The sequence below is a fragment of the Eurosta solidaginis genome, chromosome 5, assembly GCF_040869045.1.
Source record: "Eurosta solidaginis isolate ZX-2024a chromosome 5, ASM4086904v1, whole genome shotgun sequence".
Lineage (NCBI taxonomy): Eukaryota > Metazoa > Arthropoda > Insecta > Diptera > Tephritidae > Eurosta > Eurosta solidaginis.
Window position 1 is genome coordinate 45,991,361 of NC_090323.1, and position 22,752 is coordinate 46,014,112.

At 35.1% G+C, this 22,752-nt stretch overlaps 1 protein-coding gene across 3 annotated transcripts in view; it reads left to right on the forward strand.

Moving 5' to 3' along the window:
- Positions 1 to 22,752, forward strand: part of LOC137254029 (battenin-like) — a 59,947-nt gene that overhangs the window by 27,279 nt on the left and 9,916 nt on the right. The gene's annotated exons all lie outside the window — the stretch shown is intronic.

A 22,752-nucleotide genomic window follows, 5' to 3' on the forward strand; every position in this document is an offset into this window, starting at 1 on the left:
TTTAATGAGTATTTTAACAGGGAGTGGGTCTTAGTTCTATAGGTGGACGCCTTTTCGAGATATCGCCATAAAGGTGGCCCACGGGTGACTCTAGATTTTGTTTGTACGATATGGGTATCAAATGAAAGGTGTTAGTGAGTATTTTAAAAAGGAGTGGGCCTTAGTTCTATATGTGGACGCCTTTTCGAGATATCGCCATAAACGTGGGCCAGGGGTGACTCTAGAATTTGTTTGTACGATATGGGTATCAAATGAAAGGTGTTAATGAGGGTTTTAAAACGTAGTGGTGGTCGTTGTATAGGTGGTCGCCTTTTCGAGATATCGGCATAAAGGTGGACCAGGGGTGACTCTAGAATTCGTTTGTATATGTGTATCAAATTAAAGGTATTAATGAGGGTTTTAAAAGGTAGTGGTGGTGGTTGTATAGGTGGTCGCCTTTTCGAGATATCGCCATAAAGGTAGACCAGGGGTGACTCTAGAATGTGTTTGTACGAGATGTGTATCAAATTAAAGGTATTAATGGGGGTTTTAAAAGGTAGTGGTGGTAGTTGTATAGGTGGACGCCTTTTGGAGATATCGCCATAAAGGTGGACCAGGGGTGACTCTAGAATGTGTTTGTATATGTGTATCAAATTAAAGGTATTAATGAGGGTTTTAAAAGGTAGTGGTGGTAGTTGTATAGGTGGTCGCCTTTTCGAGATATCGGCATAAAGGTGGACCAGGGGTGACTCTAGAATTCGTTTGTACAATATGGGTATCAAACGAAAGGTGCTAATGAGTATTTTAAAAGGGCGTGGGGCGTAGTTCTATAGGTGGACGCCTTTTCGAGATATCGCCATAAAGGTGGCCCACGGGTGACTCTAGATTTTGTTTGTACGATATGGGTATCAAATGAAAGGTGTTAGTGAGTATTTTAAAAAGGAGTGGGCCTTAGTTCTATAGGTGGATGACTTTTCGAGATATCGCCATAAAGGTGGGAAGGGGTGACTCTAGAATGTGTTTGTACGATATGGGTATCAAATTAAAGGTATTAATGAGGGTTTTAAAACGTAGTGGTGGTCGTTGTATAGGTGGTCGCCTTTTCGAGATATCGGCATAAAGGTGGACCAGGGGTGACTCTAGAATTCGTTTGTACAATATGGGTATCAAACGAAAGGTGCTAATGAGTATTTTAAAAGGGCGTGGGGCGTAGTTCTATAGGTGGACGCCTTTTCGAGATATCGCCATAAAGGTGGACCAGGGGTGACTCTAGAATGTGTTTGTACGATATGGGTATCAAATTAAAGGTATTAATGAGGGTTTTAAAAGGTAGTGGTGGTAGTTGTATAGGTGGACGCCTTTTCGAGATATTGCCATAAAGGTGGGCCAGGGGTGACTCTAGAATGTGTTTGTACGATATGTGTATCAAATTAAAGGTATTAATGAGGGTTTTAAAAGGGAGTGGTGGTAGTTGTATAGGTGGACGCCTTTTGGAGATATCGCCATAAAGGTGGACCAGGGGTGACTCTAGAATGTGTTTGTATATGTGTATCAAATTAAAGGTATTAATGAGGGTTTTAAAAGGTAGTGGTGGTGGTTGTATAGGTGGTCGCCTTTTCGAGATATCGCCATAAAGGTAGACCAGGGGTGACTCTAGAATGTGTTTGTACGAGATGTGTATCAAATTAAAGGTATTAATGGGGGTTTTAAAAGGTAGTGGTGGTAGTTGTATAGGTGGACGCCTTTTGGAGATATCGCCATAAAGGTGGACCAGGGGTGACTCTAGAATGTGTTTGTATATGTGTATCAAATTAAAGGTATTAATGAGGGTTTTAAAAGGTAGTGGTGGTAGTTGTATAGGTGGACGCCTTTTCGAAATATTTCCATAAAGGTGGACCAGGGGTGACTCTAGAATTCGTTTGTACGAGATGTGTATCAAATTAAAGGTATTAATGGGGGTTTTAAAAGGTAGTGGTGGTAGTTGTATAGGTGGACGCCTTTTGGAGATATCGCCATAAAGGTGGACCAGGGGTGACTCTAGAATGTGTTTGTATATGTGTATCAAATTAAAGGTATTAATGAGGGTTTTAAAAGGGAGTGGTGGTAGTTGTATAGGTGGACGCCTTTTGGAGATATCGCCATAAAGGTGGACCAGGGGTGACTCTAGAATGTGTTTGTATATGCGTATCAAATTAAAGGTATTAATGAGGGTTTTAAAAGGTAGTGGTGGTAGTTGTATAGGTGGACGCCGTTTCGAAATATCGCCATAAAGGTGGACCAGGGGTGACTCTAGAATGTGTTTGTACGATATGGGTATCAAATTAAAGGTATTAATGAGGGTTTTAAAAAGGAGTGGTGGTAGTTGTATAGGTGGTCGCCTTTTCGAGATATCGCCATAAAGGTGGACCAGGGGTGACTCTAGAATGCGTTTGTACAATATGGGTATCAAACGAAAGGTGTTAATGAGTATTTTAAAAGGGAGTGGGCCTTAGTTCTATAGGTGGACGCCTTTTCGAGATATCGCCATAAAGGTGGACCAGGGGTGACTCTAGAATGTGTTTGTACGATATGGGTATCAAATTAAAGGTATTAATGAGGGTTTTAAAAGGTAGTGGTGGTAGTTGTATAGGTGGACGCCGTTTCGAAATATCGCCATAAAGGTGGACCAGGGGTGACTCTAGAATGTGTTTGTACGATATGTGTATCAAATTAAAGGTATTAATGAGGGTTTCAAAAGGTAGTGGTGGTAGTTGTATAGGTGGGCGCCTTTTCGAGATATCGCCATAAAGGTGGACCAGGGGTGACTCTAGAATGTGTTTGTACGATATGTGTATCAAATTAAAGGTATTAATGAGGGTTTTAAAAGGGAGTGGTGGTAGTTGTATAGGTGGACGCCTTTTCGAGATATCGCCATAAAGGTGGACCAGGGGTGACTCTAGAATGTGTTTGTACGATATGGGTATCAAATTAAAGGTATTAATGAGGGTTTTAAAAGGTAGTGGTGGTAGTTGTATAGGTGGACGCCGTTTCGAAATATCGCCAAAAAGGTGGACCAGGGGTGACTCTAGAATGTGTTTGTACGATATGTGTATCAAATTAAAGGTATTAATGAGGGTTTCAAAAGGTAGTGGTGGTAGTTGTATAGGTGGGCGCCTTTTCGAGATATCGCCATAAAGGTGGACCAGGGGTGACTCTAGAATGTGTTTGTACGATATGTGTATCAAATTAAAGGTATTAATGAGGGTTTTAAAAGGGAGTGGTGGTAGTTGTATAGGTGGACGCCTTTTCGAGATATCGCCATAAAGGTGGACCAGGGGTGACTCTAGAATGTGTTTGTACGATATGGGTATCAAATTAAAGGTATTAATGAGGGTTTTAAAAGGTAGTGGTGGTAGTTGTATAGGTGGACGGCTTTTCGAGATATCGCCATAAAGGTGGACCAGGGGTGACTCTAGAATGTGTTTGTACGATATGTGTATCAAATTAAAGGTATTAATGAGGGTTTTAAAAGGGAGTGGTGGTAGTTGTATAGGTGGTCGCCTTTTCGAGATATCGGCATAAAGGTGGACCAGGGGTGACTCTAGAATGCGTTTGTACAATATGGGTACCAAACGAAAGGTGTTAATGAGTATTTTAATAGGGAGTGGGCCTTAGTTCTATAGGTGGATGCCTTCTCGATATATCGCCATAAAGGTGGACCAGGGGTGACTCTGGAATGTGTTTGTACGATATATGTATCAAATTAAAGGTATTAATGAGGGTTTTAAAAGGTAGTGGTGGTAGTTGTATAGGTGGACGCCTTTTCGAGATATCGCCATAAAGGTGGGCCAGGGGTGACTCTAGAATGTGTTTGTACGATATGTATATCAAATTAAAGGTATTAATGAGGGTTTTAAAAGGTAGTGGTGGTAGTTGTATAGGTGTTCGCCTTTTCGAGATATCGCCATAAAGGTGGGCCAGGGGTGACTCTAGAATGTGTTTGTACGATATGGGTTTCGAGATATCGGCATAAAGGTGGACCAGGGATGACTCTAGAATGTGTTTGTACGATATGTGTATCAAATTAAAGGTATTAATGAGGGTTTTAAAAGGTAGTGGTGGTAGTTGTATAGGTGGTCGCCTTTTCGAGATATCGGCATAAAGGTAGACCAGTGGTGACTCTAGAATGTGTTTGTACGATATGTGTATCAAATTAAAGGTATTAATGAGGGTTTTAAAAGGTAGTGGTGGTAGTTGTATAGGTGGACGCCTTTTCGAGATATCGCCATAAAGGTGGACCATGGGTGACTTTAGAATGTGTTTGTACGATATGGGTTTCGAGATATCGGCATAAAGGTGGACCAGGGGTGACTCTAGAATTCGTTTGTACAATATGGGTATCAAACGAAAGGTGTTAATGAGTATTTTAAAAGGGCGTGGGGCGTAGTTCTCTAGGTGGACGCCTTTTCGAGATATCGCCATAAAGGTGGACCAGGGGTGACTCTAGAATGTGTTTGTACGATATGTGTATCAAATTAAAGGTATTAATGAGGGTTTTAAAAGGGAGTGGTGGTAGTTGTATAGGTGGTCGCCGTTTCGAGATATCGCCATAAAGGTGGACCAGGGGTGACTCTAGAATATGTTTGTACGATATGTGTATCAAATTAAAGGTATTAATGAGAGTTTTATAATAGAGTGGTGGTAGTTGTATATGTGAAGGCGTTTTCCAGATATCGACCAAAATGTGGACCAGGGTGATCCAGAACATCATCTGTTGGATACCGCTAATTTATTTATATATGTAATACCTGCCAAGATTTCAAGGGTTTTTTATGTCGCCCTGCAGAACTTTTTCATTTCATTCTACTTAATATGGTAGGTGTCACACCCATTTTACAAAGTTTTTTTCTAAAGTTATATTTTGCGTCAATAAACCAATCCAAATACCATGTTTCATCCCTTTTTTCGTATTTGGTCTAGAATTATGGCATTTTTTTCGTTTTTGGTAATTTTCGATATCGAAAAAGTGGCGTGGTCATAGTCGGATTTCGGCCATTTTTTATACCAATACAAAGTGAGTTCACATAAGTACGTGAACTGAGTTTAGTAAAGATATATCGATTTTTGCTCAAGTTATCGTGTTAACGGCCGAGCGGAAGGACAGACTGTCGACTGTGTATAACAAAGAAATAAGTTATCGTCCCAGAATCTAAGCCCACACAAGGATTGGCAAATGTTTGTTCGACTTATGGCATTAAAAGTATCCTAGACAAATTAAACGAAAAAGGGCGGAGCCACGCCCATTTTGAAATTTTCTTTTATTTTTGCATTTTGTTGCACCATATCATAACTGGAGTTGAATGTTGACATAATTTACTTTTATACTGTAAAGATATTAAATTTTTTGTTAAAATTTTACTTAAAAAATTTTTTTTTTAAAAGTGGGCGTGATCGTTCTCCGATTTTGCTATTTTTTTGTTTGGCACACATATAGTAATAGGAGTACCGTGCCTACCAAATTTCATCATGATATCTTCAACGACTGCCAAATTACAGTTTGCAAAATTTTAAATTTCCTTCTTTTAAAAGTGGGCGGTGCCACACCCATTGTCCAAAATTTTACTAATTTTCTATTCTGCGTCATAAGTTCAACTCACCTACAAAGTTTCATCGCTTTATCCGTCTTTTGTAATGAATTATCGCACTTTTTCGGTTTTTCGAAATTTTCGATGTCGAAAAGTGTGCGTGGTTATAGTCCGATATTGTTCATTTTAAATAGCGATCTGGGATGAGTGCTGCGGAACCTACATACCAAATTTCATCAAGATACCTCAAAATTTACTCAAGTTATCGTGTTAACGGACGGACGGACGGACATGGCTCAATCAAATTTTTTTTCGATCCTGATGATTTTGATATAGGAAGTCTATATCTATCTCGATTCCTTTATGCCTGTACAACCAATCGTTATCAAAGTTAATATACTCTGTGAGCTCTGCTCAACTGAGTATAAAAAGGAAATGGATGAGATATGCTGGCGTTTTTTACAACAATATACATACATATGTATGTACATATATCTCTCCTATTTATCTCAAGAATGGTAAAAAGCTTAGATACATATCGTCCATTTCGAAGGTGGTAAATGGATGCGGGTAGCAATGTCGTAAATATTCTTGCCCCCACACCACAAGCTATTTCAGATCTTTAGACGAAAACTTAAATGCCAAATTTCTGAGTAAACTCCTTAACTTTCCAATCACTCCTTGTAGGAAGGGCGTTCGTAAAATTTGAATAGTTTTTGTTGTTATATACGTGCGATTATTGAGATTGATCAGTAATACATTGTATTTCATGCTTAAGGCCTCTTAAGGTCATAACCTTATCACTGCTGTAATCGCACTAAAGGCATTGTATTTTCCCCAGCATCTTTGTTATGGAGTTCACTTCAGCTTCCTTCATACATCAATCCTTATTTGTACAAAAAATCCGGAAAAAGAATGACGTACATAAGTATATTTGAAGCACATCATGGAGGTTTCCTCGAACGCGCAGAAACACTCCCTGAAATAAATTTTTATTTTGGCAATGTGCTACACACATATGCAGTAAATTCGCCATCGTTTCTTGGGCAGCTGGCTGCGTCTACGATGAGGTTTTTATTTCCGTCTTCTTCATGTCGCCATATACTAAAACTCCAATGCTTAGTGAATACCATAGTAAGTGTTCACATATCTCTTAATAATCCATCTTAATAATGGTTTTTGATCTTATTACGTTATAAAAGTTTGCAGCATTATTACTATTCTCATTAAGAGAGTAATAAGGTATATATTTGGTGGTTAACCAAATATTTAAATATTTATTTTTTAATTTTGAATTTAGAAAATATTTAACTTTATTTTTTTTAAAAGATGTTTTTTTGATACTTCCAATATTTTCATTTTGAAATATTATACAAAATAAAATGATTTAAAAATAATTTATTAAAACAAAGTATATATAACTAAAGTAGATGACCCTATATTTACTCCCCCTCCAGTGAAATGAAAATTTTATTTTTTAAATATTAATTTACAGTGTATATTACTTACTGTAAGAATTTTGTGTTGTAGCTTGAAAAACATTTGAATTGTGTGTTAATTGCGTTAAAAGTTTATGTTAGTATTGATGTAAGTACCCAATCTTTTGATGATTTGATGTACTTGATAACTGATTTTAGTTGTTGTTATTGTTTACTTGTTGTATTAATATTTTATGTATATTAATATTTGGTTGTGTTATTTCTATGTTGTTTGAGAAATATTGTTATTTGATGTAACTGAGGAACCTAGGATGAGGTTGAATAATAGTAGATTGCAACTGTGTGTGCACAATTACTCAAAAATTAAAACTTGTATTATGCAGAATATATGTTCAATATATAATTGTACTCTGCATAATGTATGTCCAAGTTGTTGATAAGGAATGAAAAGATGATTCCTTTAATTGTTTGAGGGTGAAATTGTTATTGATTTATATTATGTTAGTGAGCATAAATTGAGTTTTTTATATGATTTTAAATTCAATATGAAAGAATTGATGTGTCAATAAAAATTATTTTAAGAAATATTTTGAGATTTTTAAAATTGATTATAGTAATTAGTTTGATTTAAAAAGTTTTAAGTTGTTTGTTACTTTTAATTGGAAATGAGATTGGTAAAATATGAATTTGAGTTTATATGTCTGTTGCTGTAAATTTTCTTACATGTGCAAATGATATATATTTTTGAACTGGAGGAAAAGTGTATATAATTAAAATATATTTAATGTAATTATAAAGTATAACAATCTAATAATTAAACTATTTTATTATTTTATTATTTCACGATTTTGTGAAATGTAACATTTTTAAATAAAATTTTTATCTAAAGTTATAGAATCCATTAAAAAATATATATATTTTTGTAGATGATAAATTCATAAAAAGAAAATGGTTGACTAGTAGTGAAATTATTGATCTTTCATTGGTTTTATTTTTAAAATTGCACCATTTAATACTTTTTCACTGATGTCAATCTTAAATTGTTGTTTATATGTATGTAAAATTGCTCTTTGATATAGAATGAAATATGCTGTTGTTTGTTTTAGTGATTGTAGTTAACGTTAACTCTTCATTCGAATTGGTTTTTTGAAATATACTTCTTGTTAATTCAATATAAACAATGCGTTGATTGATTAAAAATTATAGTGGTTGGGCTAATTGTTAAACGAATTTTTAGAACTGGATTTTCGGTAAGATGTAAACTTTCTGCGTTATTAATATTTGTTTATTTTCCTTTAATTTCTTTCTTTCATTTTGATGCTTGATATAAATTTATTGTACAGTTGGAATTTCCAGATTGTGTGCAGGATCGTTGGTGAGATCGCCATTTATATTTGGTGGTTAACCAAATATTTAAATATTTATTTTTTAATTTTGAATTTAGAAAATATTTAACTTTATTTTTTTTAAAAGATGTTTTTTTGATACTTCCAATATTTTCATTTTGAAATATTATACAAAGTAAAATGATTTAAAGATAATTTATAAAAACAAAGTATATATAACTAAAGTAGATGACCCTATAATATAATTAACCGAAAATGAACGGTTAGCCGAATAATGGAAAGTGAGCTGTTAATTGACTAGTCGGCAGCTACCGACTACTCGAATATTAGACACTAACCGAATAACAGTAGTCTACTTATGTTTGAACCGAATAAATCTTTTAATCTATTAACTGATTAGTCGTTGCTGTACTATTTACCAATTCTATAAATTGATTAGCTCGTAATTTTCTCGTTTTGTTTTTAGTTTTAATCAACTTAATACATACCTATAAAATAATAACAAATGCAATTGCTGCCAAGAAACAAACTGCAAAAATTTACAATGTACCAAAATAAAAGCTAGGAATTTTATTTGGCAACAAATTGGTTTCTTCTTATATAGTATTTAAAAAAAATATTCAAGGTGCTTAATTGTAGGTATGCACGTACATTATTAAAATAAAAATGAAATAAAAAAATTTTAAGCACTTCCTTTATATAAATGGACAAAAATTAGCGAAAAATGTCGCCTTATATAAAGACATATTCTTGCTAAACTCGGTGTCTTAACATATCTGTTAAGTTTCACGCTTGTAGCTCAATGAGAACTTACATAAAAATCAATCCCAAAATTCCCTCCGTTCCGTTTGATTTTTCTAAATATCTCAGTCCGTGCCCCCCTAGCGAAACTTTTTGTATTGTGTCATCGAGCTCTGAATTAAGCCCTAAATTTTTAGCCTCTAGCTCATCGAGAAGTTACTTAAAACCCGCTTTCAAATTTCTATTTTTACTTCTCATACATATTTTTGCAATTTCTATGTCAAAATTTAAAAATCAAAGTTTAGCAAGAATATGCCTTTATACAAGGAGACATTTTTCGCTGATCTTTGTCCATTTATATAAAGGAAGTGATTAAAATTTTTTTATTTTATTTTTATTTTCTCCTTTTCAGTTCTAGGCGGAAAGGAATACTTACTTTTATTTGTTCAGAATGCGTACAGGCGAAAAACTGGCTTTTATTAATTCAGAATGCGTACAATACTTGTATCTATACAATAAATTACATATTGTGACGAATATTAGCATCACTAACCTGATACTAGTATCACTAAGCTGATACTAAGCAGCCACTCGTATGTACGTAAACAAATCAATCATCATTTACACACATATGTACATACGAGGTAACGAAGAGATACTCGAAAACACATGTAATCATCAGCCGAAGTAGTACTCACGCATATACTCACATATGGCTATAAGAGAGACATAAACTACAAATAGGTATACATGTATGTATATAGCAAATAACCAAGCAAGGGATACAATTGTTATGGAATACAGTTTCGCGAAATGACTAGACTTAGGTGAAATGGATGAACGAGAAAACTGAGAGTATAAAAGCAGCGCAAGCTGTGGAACCAGTAATCAGTTTTGATTTAAGCACGCTTTTGGTTGTGAAGTATAAGTGTTATTGTGAAGTACTTTCAAAGTAGTCTAATAATGACCATTTTGCGTCATTGAATATTGGAGTTATTTAGCGATTCGAACGTTAGCGGAATGTTTGGAATAAGCGGAATTTCCCTAAATTCGTTACAATATTAAATAAAAAAGTCAAGCTACATTAATTCTTTAACTCCTGAAAATTGTTCATATATGCCTCTAAGCTTTGCTCAAAGTTTCAGGTCTATAGCTACTTAAAACTCAACCGCAAAATTTTCCAAATTCGGAAAAGATTTTTAAATATTTGAATCCGCGCACCACTTACCGGAGTTTTTCTCTCCTTTCATTTATTGCCACCGACACCTTAACTATGTACAAAGTTCCAAAATTGTAGCTTGATGGGAAGTCTCTTAAAATTGTATCTCAAGATTGCCCCGTTCCCTACGATTTTTCGCCCCCTATCGAAACTTTTTGTATTATGTTTTCACTGTCATCGGCCTATAAATTACGCGCAACGTTTTACTTACATATTTAATTTTACTGTTGAACCTTCGCCAATATTTTTCCCAAACATTTTGCTCAAGGATATATTTCATGCTACGCGTTTCAACGCGCGTTTATGTCTTCATCAGCGGTACTGTTTATTCAAAAACACGAAAATCCATAAATGCATAGCTATTGCCTTGTAGCGAAGTCGGTGATAAGAAATTCCCTTACGTTAACTCTATAGCATATAGGTGAGCAAATTGGCACGAGTTGGGCTCTACATAGGAAGCTTTAAGCATGCCCAAGTTATTCAGAGGACAATCTCAGGAAGTCCGAAACGTTGCATCGAAATTGGAAATCGGTTTTGTAACATAATCTGTGACTAAAGGTACCATCTCAAATATTTCGATTTTTCGGATCAAAACTATCATAAAATAGGAGTTCAAATTTCCAATACATATATTTATGGAGTGGTTCGGAACAATCGAAAAAAAATCTTATTAAAAGCAACATGTTAAGCTTAGGTCTGGTTCGCAATCAATAAAATAGTGCCAGCTATTGAGCGAGTTCTAAACAGCAATTTTTTAAACTAGTTCAGAAGTATCAAAACAGTACCAATAGACGGAATAGATATTTACCAACGATTTTTTACTATTTCGAAACTATTGAAAAAGTGCCAGCTAAAGAACTCCACCGCTTAGGACATCGCCATGTTAAATTTGCCAGTTGAAAGCATGTGAAAGAGAAAGAGGGTTAACTAGTAATGGTTCCCAATGTACTAGAAACGCATAAGTTTTGAACTAGAGATTTTCCCTACAGGATGATTACACTGTGCGACACCAAAACATACTTGGGAATTAATGGCATTTTCTTAGTAGATCTTGAAGATTTATTTTGACTTTTAAATTTTTTTGCCACACGTGTTACAGATAAGATAAAAGGTAATTATTTTACGCATATTAAAGTTGCGTTATAAATAATTCAAAAGTTTTATAATTGAGTAATTTATAATCACAAGAGATTTATGATCGAACACAGTAAACAACAACACAGCACTTTATCGTCAATTTCCTTAATTTGGTAATTAAAAACGATATGATTCTCGATTATCTAAAAGTACATGCTTTGATAAAAATCGAATAGGTACTTGAAAGTACTTCCAAATAGTCTTAACTATATACCTAAATAGGCTTATTACCAGTTGTTAAATGAACCTTGTTCCAATATAATGAATTTAATATAATTTTAAAACTCTTGAAATAAAGACCTCGTACTTGGCCTTACTGGGGAAGGAGAATTTCTCTGTACATTTGTCTGTGGGGCTTATAGAATCAAATATATCTGAAGGAAATCAACTCAAATTTTCGGAATCATTTCAGAATTGTTTGATGCATACGTTCGAAAGGTTTGCCAAAAGATAACGCTGAGACTTCTTGTTACTGGGATTAAGCGATAATATTGACAGTGTTATTATAAATCGAAGTTACGGGCGAAATTCATTCGAATTTTGTAGCCACTTCACTCACTCACTCACCAAATGCAAGACAGTATGGTGGAAGGGAGAGTTGGGGCAACTTAGGTTAACCATGACAAAGCACTTCCACAAAGTTTAGCACAGATAGACAAAAGATGCACTAGTACTGCAAAAAAAAAAAAGAAGTTGTAAGTGTAATGCTATGAAAGCCTTAATTGAACAAATAAAACATAAAGGATTCGTAGTTTCAGGTACTAAATAAAGTTGTGATGGCTCATGCACCGAATAGGGATATATAGACCAGTTTGCAATAAAGGCGTGTTAGGTTGAACTGGCCACTCAATAAAGACCTCACATAGACTTGCAGTCAGATCTTGACAAATCTACAATTTACTTGACATTTTCTCAAGATGCCTACAAGATGGATGTTTTGCCCGGGACTTGAGCCCAGGACCTTCAGTGTGGTAGAAGCTACAAATTAAGGTAATTACCATAGGCCAATAAGCTTTTGCTCCTTCACCCTGAAGATGTTGCACTCAAGGGGCAACGCCAACATCGGCAGGTTAATACGCATATCGCATGACAAATTGTCCTTCTCTCCAAGTTCGCGTCATTCTGACCGAGACCAAATTTTCTATCAATCATCTGACGGAAACATGTTTGCAACATATAAAAAAAAAAATAGTGTTCGCTAAAAGCGCCCAATGACATTTTTTTTCAACATTGAGATTGCCTTCAATAACTTTAAAAAGGAGGCGAGCAGTAGGGTACTTGTACGACATAAGACTCAAGGTTCTATATTTGCATGGAACTGTTCTATGCTCAGGAGTAGGGCTCGGTGTGTAGAATAAAAACTAGAGTTACCCCAAAGGGAGCCGTAGTGTCGGCTCTTCTATAGATTTTGATAGTTATAAAAATCCGGGAAAACCAGTGAGCAAAAGGAACGAGTATCATGCGCAGATGACTTAGCGCTACTGATAACAGCTGAATTTCTTCCACGATTAGTGAGAGCATAGAAACGATACTTTGCAACAATTCGCGGTTTATAAAATAAAACCGGTTAAGGGTGAATCGCACATAAGCAGAGTTTACCAGAATTTCAAAAAATTCAACTTCTCGAAACTGAAATACACAACGATGAATCTCTCTGCTTAAGCCATGGCACAATTCTTGAATTCAAATAAAGCTTGAAAAGGAATGTAAAGGAGAGTTTTAAGATAGCATATTCTACTTGCAAAAGGGCCTTCGGAAGGAAGGGGACCATCGCAGCACAAGACAGCACAATCATTTGGCCTATATTTACACACAATAATAACAAATCAACGCGCACAAACGAACACCGGTCTTGCTCGTCTCACAGTTTGTTTGATACTTGGTGTAGATGGGATGCACAGATTTGCGAAACGAATTTGCATGTGTGAAAATAATTGATTATAAACAACTGGTGTGTAGCGTAACTTTGTAACTAATTATTAATGCTACTCACTGATGTTTAAAAGCATTTATGACGTTTGACTCACCTTTACCGGCTAAACCGGTAACAACGCCATTGAACTTGAATATACAGCGAAATATAAAATTAAAAATAAACAAGTAAGGAAGGCTAAGTTCGGGTGTAACCGAACATTACATACTCAACTGAGAGCTTTAGAGACAAAATAAGGGAAAACCACCATTTTGCAAAATGAACCTAGGGAAACTCTGGAATGTGTTTGTATGACATAGGTTTCAAATGGAAGGTATTAAAGAGTATTTTAAAAGGGAGTGGGCTATAATTCTATAGGTGGACGCCATTTCGGGATATCGCCATAAAGGTGGACCAGGGCTGACTCTAGAATTTGTTTGTACGATATGGGTATCAAATGAAAGGTTTTAATGAATATTTTAACAGGGAGTGGGCCTTAGTTCTATAGGTGGACGCCTTTTCGAGATATCGACCAAAATGTGGACCAGGGTGATACAGAACATCATCTGTCGGGGACCGCTAATTTATTTATATATGTAATACCACGAACAGTATTCATGACAATATTCTAAGGGCTTTTGATTTCGCCCTGCAGAACTTTTCATTTTCTTCTACTTAATATGGTAGGTGTCACACCCATTTTGCAAAGTTTTTTTCTAAAGTGATATTTTGCGTCAATAAACCAATCCAATTACCATGTTTCATCTCTTTTTTCGTAGTTGGTATAGAATTATGGCATTTTTTTCATTTTTCGTAATTTTCGATATCGAAAAAGTGGGCGTGGTCATGGTCGGATTTCGGCCATTTTTTATACCAAGATAAAGTGAGTTCAGATAAGTACGTAAACTAAGTTTAGAAAAGATATATCGGTTTTTGCTCAAGTTATCGTGTTAACGGCCGGGCGGAAGAACAGACGGTCGACTGTGTATAAAAACTGGGCATGGCTTCAACCGATTTCGCATATTTTCACAGAAAACAGTTATCGTCGTAGAATCTATCAACGACTGCCAAATTACAGCTTGCAAAACTTTTAAATTACCTTCTTTTAAAAGTGGGCGGTGCCACGCCCTTTGTCCAAAATTTTACTAATTTTCCATTTTGCGTTACAAGGTCAACCCACCTACCAAGTTTTATCGCTTTATCCGTCTTTGGTAATGAATTATTGCACTTTTTCGGCTTTTCGAAATTTTCGATATCGAAAAAGTGGGCGTGGTTGTGTCCAATTTCGTTCATTTTAATTAGCGATCTGAGATGAGCGCCCAGGAACCTACATACCAAATTTCAGCAAGATACCTCAAAACTTATTCAAGTTATCGTGTTTACGGACGGACGGACGGACGGACATGTCTAAATGAATTTTTTTTTTCGCCCAGATTATTTTGATATATAGAAGTCTATATCTATCTCGATTAGTTTATGCCGCTGCGGATTACCGTTTTGCGAACAAAGTTAATATACACTGTGAGCTCTGCTCAGCTGAGTTTAATAATTTGATAAAAATTTCTTCAAAGGTATGGAATTTTGTTTCGCTTTCTCATTTCACAGAAACAGGATTCTCCCCCTTATGAGTGTTTTGAATAATTTCATGAAAAGAATTTTCTTAATTTCTTTGTAATATTGGAAATTAGTTAAAGAAGATATATTCAATTTTTGACCGATTTTTCAGGTAACGAACCGTCGGCCTTTCATTTTACGCGTTTTCCACAAATTCAATGCAAACAAGAAAATTTTAAGCAAGTTGTGCCGTTTAAGTGAAGGAGTGACATAAAGTCAACACGCATAACATCAATTGACCTTATGACCACTTCAAATGACCACAAATTAGCTAAGACCATATGAAATGGTCAAAACTTCAAATTTCTTATGGTTAACAATATTGTCGTTTCCAAAATGGGCATAAAGTCAATTATTTTCTTCTTATTTTGGTCCCGTTCTAGTGGAAAATGGGATCAAAAAGTGGTCCCTAAAATAAAAATAACTATCAAACTAAACTTTGAGAACAATCCAAATTTTCCTTTTGTTTTTTACTTCTGGTCGTAAATTTGTTTATACATTTATGATCAACGATCATAAAGTCAAATTAGAAGGAATGTCTTAAAGTCAAGGACCACTTGAAGTTGTCATTAGGCCAATAGAACTTATGGTCATTTGAAGTGTTCACAACATAACTTGACCTTTTGGCCGTTGATCTTATGTCACCTAAGCAAATAAATATTGAGTTGTAAAATTCCATTTGCATCGATAAAAATACAAAAAAAGATATGCACTTGTTATAAAAAACAACAATGTAGAGAAGTGAATAATTTGCGATTATATTACAAATTTGCATATCTCACTGTCAAACTTAATTATAAATTAGTATTTTTTTATGAGTTTAGCGATATAAATGACTTACTCAGTATACTTAGGCTCATGAAAAAGGCATGAGCAGCAAATATACGTGAAAATCTGTGTTAACATACAGCTGTGCGTCTGAAAAGGTAATGTTTTATAGTTAGTAGAGTTTGGCCAGGAGTTGATATTCAAACACAACAAAGACCTTCACAGAAACAAAAGAAAAGCTTGGGCGGTTTCTTATCTGTAACAACCCATACCGAAAAGTTATTATTTTGTTATCGGCTTTTAATTGACAGTGAATTATTATCGTGGAGTTATCGGTTTGTTATCGGCTTTTTGCTGGTTTCTTATCGGCTTATTATAGATGAGTTGCAGATGTTTTATAGAAAATTATGAGTCATCGATAACAAAGACATAACACGTCTATACTTTGCCGAAAATAGGTATATATCTTTTCGATAACATGTCGATCACAAATTGGTGGCACACGTAAAACCACTCACTAGCTTATCGATATCAAATCGCTAATCTTTTGATAACAAATCGATAAAACTTCAATAAGAAATTGATTACGCTCCATTAGAAAATCGATAAATTTTTGATCGATAATCTTTTGATAAATATCGACAAAACGCCGATTACAAATTGGTTACACTAAAAAATCGATAAATACCCGATAACAAATCGATAACTTTTTGATAGTTTTTTGATTAACAATCGGTAAATTCTCAATATTAGTTCGTTAACGGTTCAGTAGCTTATCGACAACTTTCTGTAAGTAAATCGGAAACTTGTCGATAACTTTATGGTAACATATCGATAAATTATCGATAACTTTTCTATAATAAACGGATAACTTTTTAATAATCAACAGTTCTTTGATGAAAAATCGGTAACGCATTGACAAAGTTTGTTATTAATTGCACATTAATAAAATTTCGATAAAAAATGTTAAGTCATCGATGACAAACTGTTAAAACTTCGACGACAAATTGATAGCAGACCGTTCGGTTTTGGCTTCAGCTTCGATTTTCGCTTTTGGCTTCCGGTTTGACTTCTAATATTTACTTTCTTCTCGTTCATTTCTTTTTAAGGCTTTCCCTTCCTTTTCCTTCTTCTCTTTCTTTGCTTTGGCTCCGCAAACTTGACGATACCATAAAAATAAAAACTAATGCAAGGGGCGGTAACCTCTGAAGAGATTTTGCCCCGAACGCTCTTCCAATTTGCGTTGTGCCACTTTTAATTCTTGCAAAATTGGCGGGACGGGACCTCATGCTTTACGCCGATTCCGAAAGGCATCTGCAAGGCGGATGAGTTTTCACTGAGAAACTTTTCATTACAGAAATACACTCGGAGTGATTGCCAAAGTAAAGCAGAGGGGCGACCCCGTTTAGAGCAACCTTTTTCTAATTGGAAAAACTTGTTTCTTAATTGTTAATGTTGCTATGCCTGTGGCTTTAATCCAGTCTCATCGGTGTGGTAGGCGCAGAACGCTACTTTTCAGTCTACGTTAATTTCTATTCATACATTTTGTGTCTGATTTCGCTCATATCAACCTTACCACGCATATCGTTCCACATTACGGTACAGCGCTTTTCTCTTTTCTGGTGCTAAACAATGAGCTGTTATTCATGAACATAACCAATAAGATAAGCTTCAACTACGAAACTAGAATCGTAAATGGAGCTTTTATTTACGTTAATTACATTAATAAATTATCAACAATGTAGGCAATTTATGGCATATTTCTAATTATGAAACTACAAAAATACCTAACTTTATTACGTGTTCCTCGAATCAGCTCAGCAAACGTTGGACGGACACCACCTCTTGCAGGGTAGCAAAATCTTTCTGGCCGAAAGTGGATGGCAGGAGGTCTGCCGAAATAATTGGGTTCACTATGGCTCACCTATCAATGGTCATTGCTGTTTTGACAGGGCACTGTCCCATGGGTATCCATACAGTACGTCTCAATATACTGGAAACTCCATCTTGCTGTGGCTGTATAGAGGATGACGAGGTGGAATCACCAAATCATTTTATGCTTTATTGCCCAGCTTTTGCCAGAACTAGGCGAAAGTACTTCGGTCGCGACTCACTTGGATCTGCCGAGGATTTATCAAACGTTGAGATCGGTATCATTCGGAACTTTATCGTTGCTACCCAACGATGTATTTTTGACAACCCATCGCATACATATAAGACAACTCAAATAGACATGTTTAAGCATTTATGTACATTCGATTAAATTTTTTGACTACGCGTTATCCCTAGTTCAAATAACTTACTAATACGATTCAGCATTTTGGAGATATTGTGATTTAAAAAACGGCATTCGATCACGGAAGGTATAACATAATACGGCACCCGACCGCCTTATCTATAAACATCCTTGCTCAGTTTGCGGGAATATAGAATGACAGTGTAGGGTAAGTGTAGGCATGGTGTTTGGGGCTGGTATGCTGTTTATATGGGGAAATATTGAATGAAATCGTAAGTGTAGTCCCTACAGCCAAGCAAAATATTGGAACAATGCACGTGGTAGAGGAAAAGGAAAGGAAAAGAATGGAGCGGGATATAAGGAAAAGGAAAGGAAAAGTATGCAGCGGAAACCGACGCGATCGGCGTGTTATCAATTTGTGATCGATGAGTTATCGACAAGTTATCGGTTTATTATACTAGGCGTGTTATAGACGAGATATAAGTGAGTTATCGATTCGTTATTGCGGTTAGTATCAATGGTCATTGACGTTTTGACAAGATACTGTCCCATGCAATACGTCTCAATATACTGGAGTCCCATGCTACTGCGGCTGTATGGAGGATGATGAGGTGGAATCATCGAGTCACTTTATGTTTGAATGCCTAGCTTTTGCCAGAACTAGGCGAAAGTATTTCGGTTACGACTCACTTGGATCTCCGTAGGATTTATCTAAGGTTTAATCGGTCTCATTCTAAACTATATCGGTGCTATGCAACAAATTCCCAAGTAGCTATAGCTTACCCCATCATTATTTTACGCACCTTCATGCTGTCCAAGTGAGCTTCCCCTACCAGGGCAGCTACAACCAAACCTAGTCCCGTCCCGCCAGCTTGTAGGAAAAATGAAAAACGAGCACACCGCAATTCGGAAGAGAAGCTCGAGCTAAATCTTCTCGGAGATAAAGCGAGCCATGTAAGTATTTGTTTTTTTTTTTTATCGACATTCTTCGACATCGGAAAGTTATCGAATATGTGTCGAAAACTACCGAGAAGTTTTCAAAAATGTATCCATTTTTTATCAAAAGGTGATCGATTATATATCGAAAACTTATAAAAATTATCGGTTTGTTATCGAAAAGTTATCCATTTGTGGTAAAAAGTTATCGTTTATCGACTTACTATCAAAAATTCGCCGTAATTATATTGGGATGGCCCAGAAGTGCCGCCCAAACGACCTTGGGAGGACCACGGAGGAGTCTTAAAAATCATCCCGAAATAACCCCTAAAACAGGAAGATCTCGAGGAGTCGCAAAATCATATCGATCTGACCCCCAAATGACTTTGGGAGTATGAAGTCTATAGTGTTAAACTATATATTTAAATAAATTTATTCTATGTATTATTTATTATTTTCACTTTTTGCAAATTTTAAAAATATCTAACTAGAACATTTTCATTTTGAAATAAGATTAAAAGTACTATAACATAAAAAATAATTTACAAAATTAAAGTATATTTTACAAAGTAGATAACCCTACATATACTCCCCCTCCAGTGAAACGAAACATTTATTTTTTAATGTTAATTTACAGTGTATATTGATTATTGTAAGAGTTTTGTGTTGCAGTTTGAAAAATGTTTGAATTTTGTATTGTAGATATTTGGTATTTTTTTGTTTTAAATTGTCAGAAATTTGAGAAATGTATTTTTGTGTTAATTGTGTTATAAGTTTATGTTGGTATTGATATAAGTACTCAATCTCTTGATTATTCGATGTACTTGATAGTTTATTTTTAGGTGTTGTTATTGTTTACTTATTGTATTAATATTTTATGTATATTAATATTTGGGTGTGTTATTGCTATGTTGTTGAGGTTAAAAATAATTTAAAAGCTGTTTGTTAAATATTGTGAATTATAATATGTTTGAAGAACCTAGAATGAGGTTGAATAATAGTAGATTGCAACTGTGTGTGCACAATTACCCAAAAATTAAAAACTTGGTTCAATATATAATTGTACTCTGCATAATGTATGTCCAAGTTGTTGATAAGGAATGAAAAGTTTATTCCTTAATTCGTTTGAGGGTGATATGAAATTGTCCATGATTCGTGTCATGTTAATGAGTTTAATATTGAGTTTTTATATGATTTTAATTTCAATATGCAATAATTCATATATGCAAAATATGTCGATAAAATTATTTTAAGAAATCTTTAGAGATTTTTTAAAATTGTAAAATTTTTTTTTTTTTTTTGATTTTATTTTAAAAATCAAAGTTATTGCTTTGTTTTGTAGTGTTTTGTGAAATTTTCGATTGAAAATGAGGTTATTATTTAGATATGAATCTATTTGTATTGTGGAGTTTGTATGTCGTTGTTGTAAAATGATAACGATTGTATATAAATATTTTTGAAAATAAACTGGAGAAGGAGTGTACATAATTAAAATGTACTTAACGAAACTATAATTTAGAAAAATTAATTACATTTTTGTATATATTTAACAATTTTATCAATAATTTGTATTAAAATATATATTGAATATTTTGTTTATAAATTGGTTCAACGAAAGATTTAACAATGAAATTTATTAAAAAAGAATATTTTGAACAAAATAGCTCACCAAATGTTGAGGGCAGGTAGATGTTGGAGTTAAAATCATAAATTGATATTGAGATTGAATGTAAAATCCAAATATAACGTGATAATATCGTTGTCCATACATTAGGAGATAAAATTGTAACAGCTAATATAATTAATACAAAGTAAAGGATAAGGTTTTCTTTAGCGATTTCAGTAGTTGTGAGCAATAAAGCACAATAAGCACACGTGAAACAAATAAGTATTCCAAAAAAGTTGATTAATTGATTGGAACGCAAGCGAGTCATATACATATATGTGTTACATCATCGAATATTGTATAGGCGGTGTTGGTGGCACAACCAAGCGTCCCGCATCGATTCGACTCGATGGTCACACATTCCAATTCAGGCGCACATCACCGCGATCTTTATTTTGAATTCCTCGTATGTTGTCGTCACGGATGGATGGGTTTTAAGGAAAATTTGTTAATAAATAACACGAAAAATAGCTTTAATAAAATTCCTTTGGTTCGATGGAAGGATCGATAATACCAGCAATTATAATTCAAACAATAACTGACATTCTTACCTGACAATTCCCTAAAGCCCATTTCAATGTGGTGATACCATTTGGTTAAGTTAAACAACATGAGATATGCAAACAAACACAAACAAACAAACATACTCACACACACTCTGATTGTAAACAAGCGAATCTTCGCTTCTTTTTGTTCTTTTCTCAAATTGATATGCGCTTATCTATTGATCGATAAAGGTTTTTGTATGCGCTCATCATAAATGTTTGTATGTATGTATGTTTGTATGTTAACATACTAAAAACACCTTTACAAGACAATACCAACAATGAAAAGCTGCTCGGTTTTGGTGCGACAAACAATGTATTTCCTTGTTTGCGGAAGAAATTTTTGTTTACATTGACTTTGGCTCGGCCCGATCGTGCATATGCGAACTTGCTAATCTCACGTCGACAATTTGAAATGACCCAGGGAGGATCACAAGAGAGTACCATCATCCCAAAATTGTCCCTAAATGACCCCGGCAGGACACTGAAGGAGTTCCAAAATCAACCCAGAATGACCCAAACCGGAAGGACCCCAATAAATCACCATAATCATTCCGAAATTACCCATAAATGGCCCTGGGAAAACCCGTGGGGCTAGATTCAGTACGTGTTAGTTTTAAAATGTACACTATTTCTTCATATAATTTATATGAAAGAGTACATTTCAAAGCTCACACGTATTGAATACAGCCCCTAGAGAGTCCCCAAAATTATCCCGAAATTACCCAGACTCGAGTTTCTGAGCAAAAGGTGGCTTGTTTGTTCAAAATATACACCTTCTGCTCGTACACCTGATCCTGAGCAAATGCTCGATTTTTTATGCATGAGGCTCATTGGGTTTCAAGACGTACACCTGCATGGTTACACATCGAACTTTGCGAGTACTTGGCACTCGACCTTTTTTGTTTTTTTTGTTCTAATACGTAAACAAAAACTAAGAATCTCCCCCAAGGTAAGTTGGCTTAATACATGGATAAACTCTCAGTTTTATTTTCGTATTCGATATTCATTAATTATGGCTGCAGTGACGTGGTGGGATCGTGCTCCGCCCACCACACGAAGGTCCTGGCTTCAATTTCCGGGCAAAGCAACATCAAATATTAGAAACAAGTTTTTCTTAGCGGGGTCGACTCCCAGCAGTGATTTGGCAAACTTTCTGGGTGTATTTCTGCCATAAAAAGCTTCTCAGTGATTCTCAGTGTCTTGCAGATGCCGTTCGGAGTGTGCGTAAAGCATGTAGGTTCCGACCAGCCAATTTGCAGGAAAATTTGAAATACGACGCAAATTGGAAGAGAAGCTCGGCCTTAAATTTCTTAGGAAGCTATCGTGCCTTATGTTCATTTATATTTTATGTATTAATTAACTAATCTTCCTTTATTCGCGGAATGTTGAAATTAAATAAATGACATTAATAAGATATCGCATGAATATCACTTAATAGTAGAACCCATCATATGCGAACGGAATAATCGGCAACGTGATCGGGGTTTCAAGGTGATAAATCGGAACTAAACAGATTAGTAATAAAAACAAATAGCATTATTTAAAATGCGAAACATTTTTATCGTACATACGTGATTAGTAACTAAACAAGCTGCTAGAAAATGAAAACGACATGCATGAGTAGCATTTCTAATTAAGTTCGCGCTC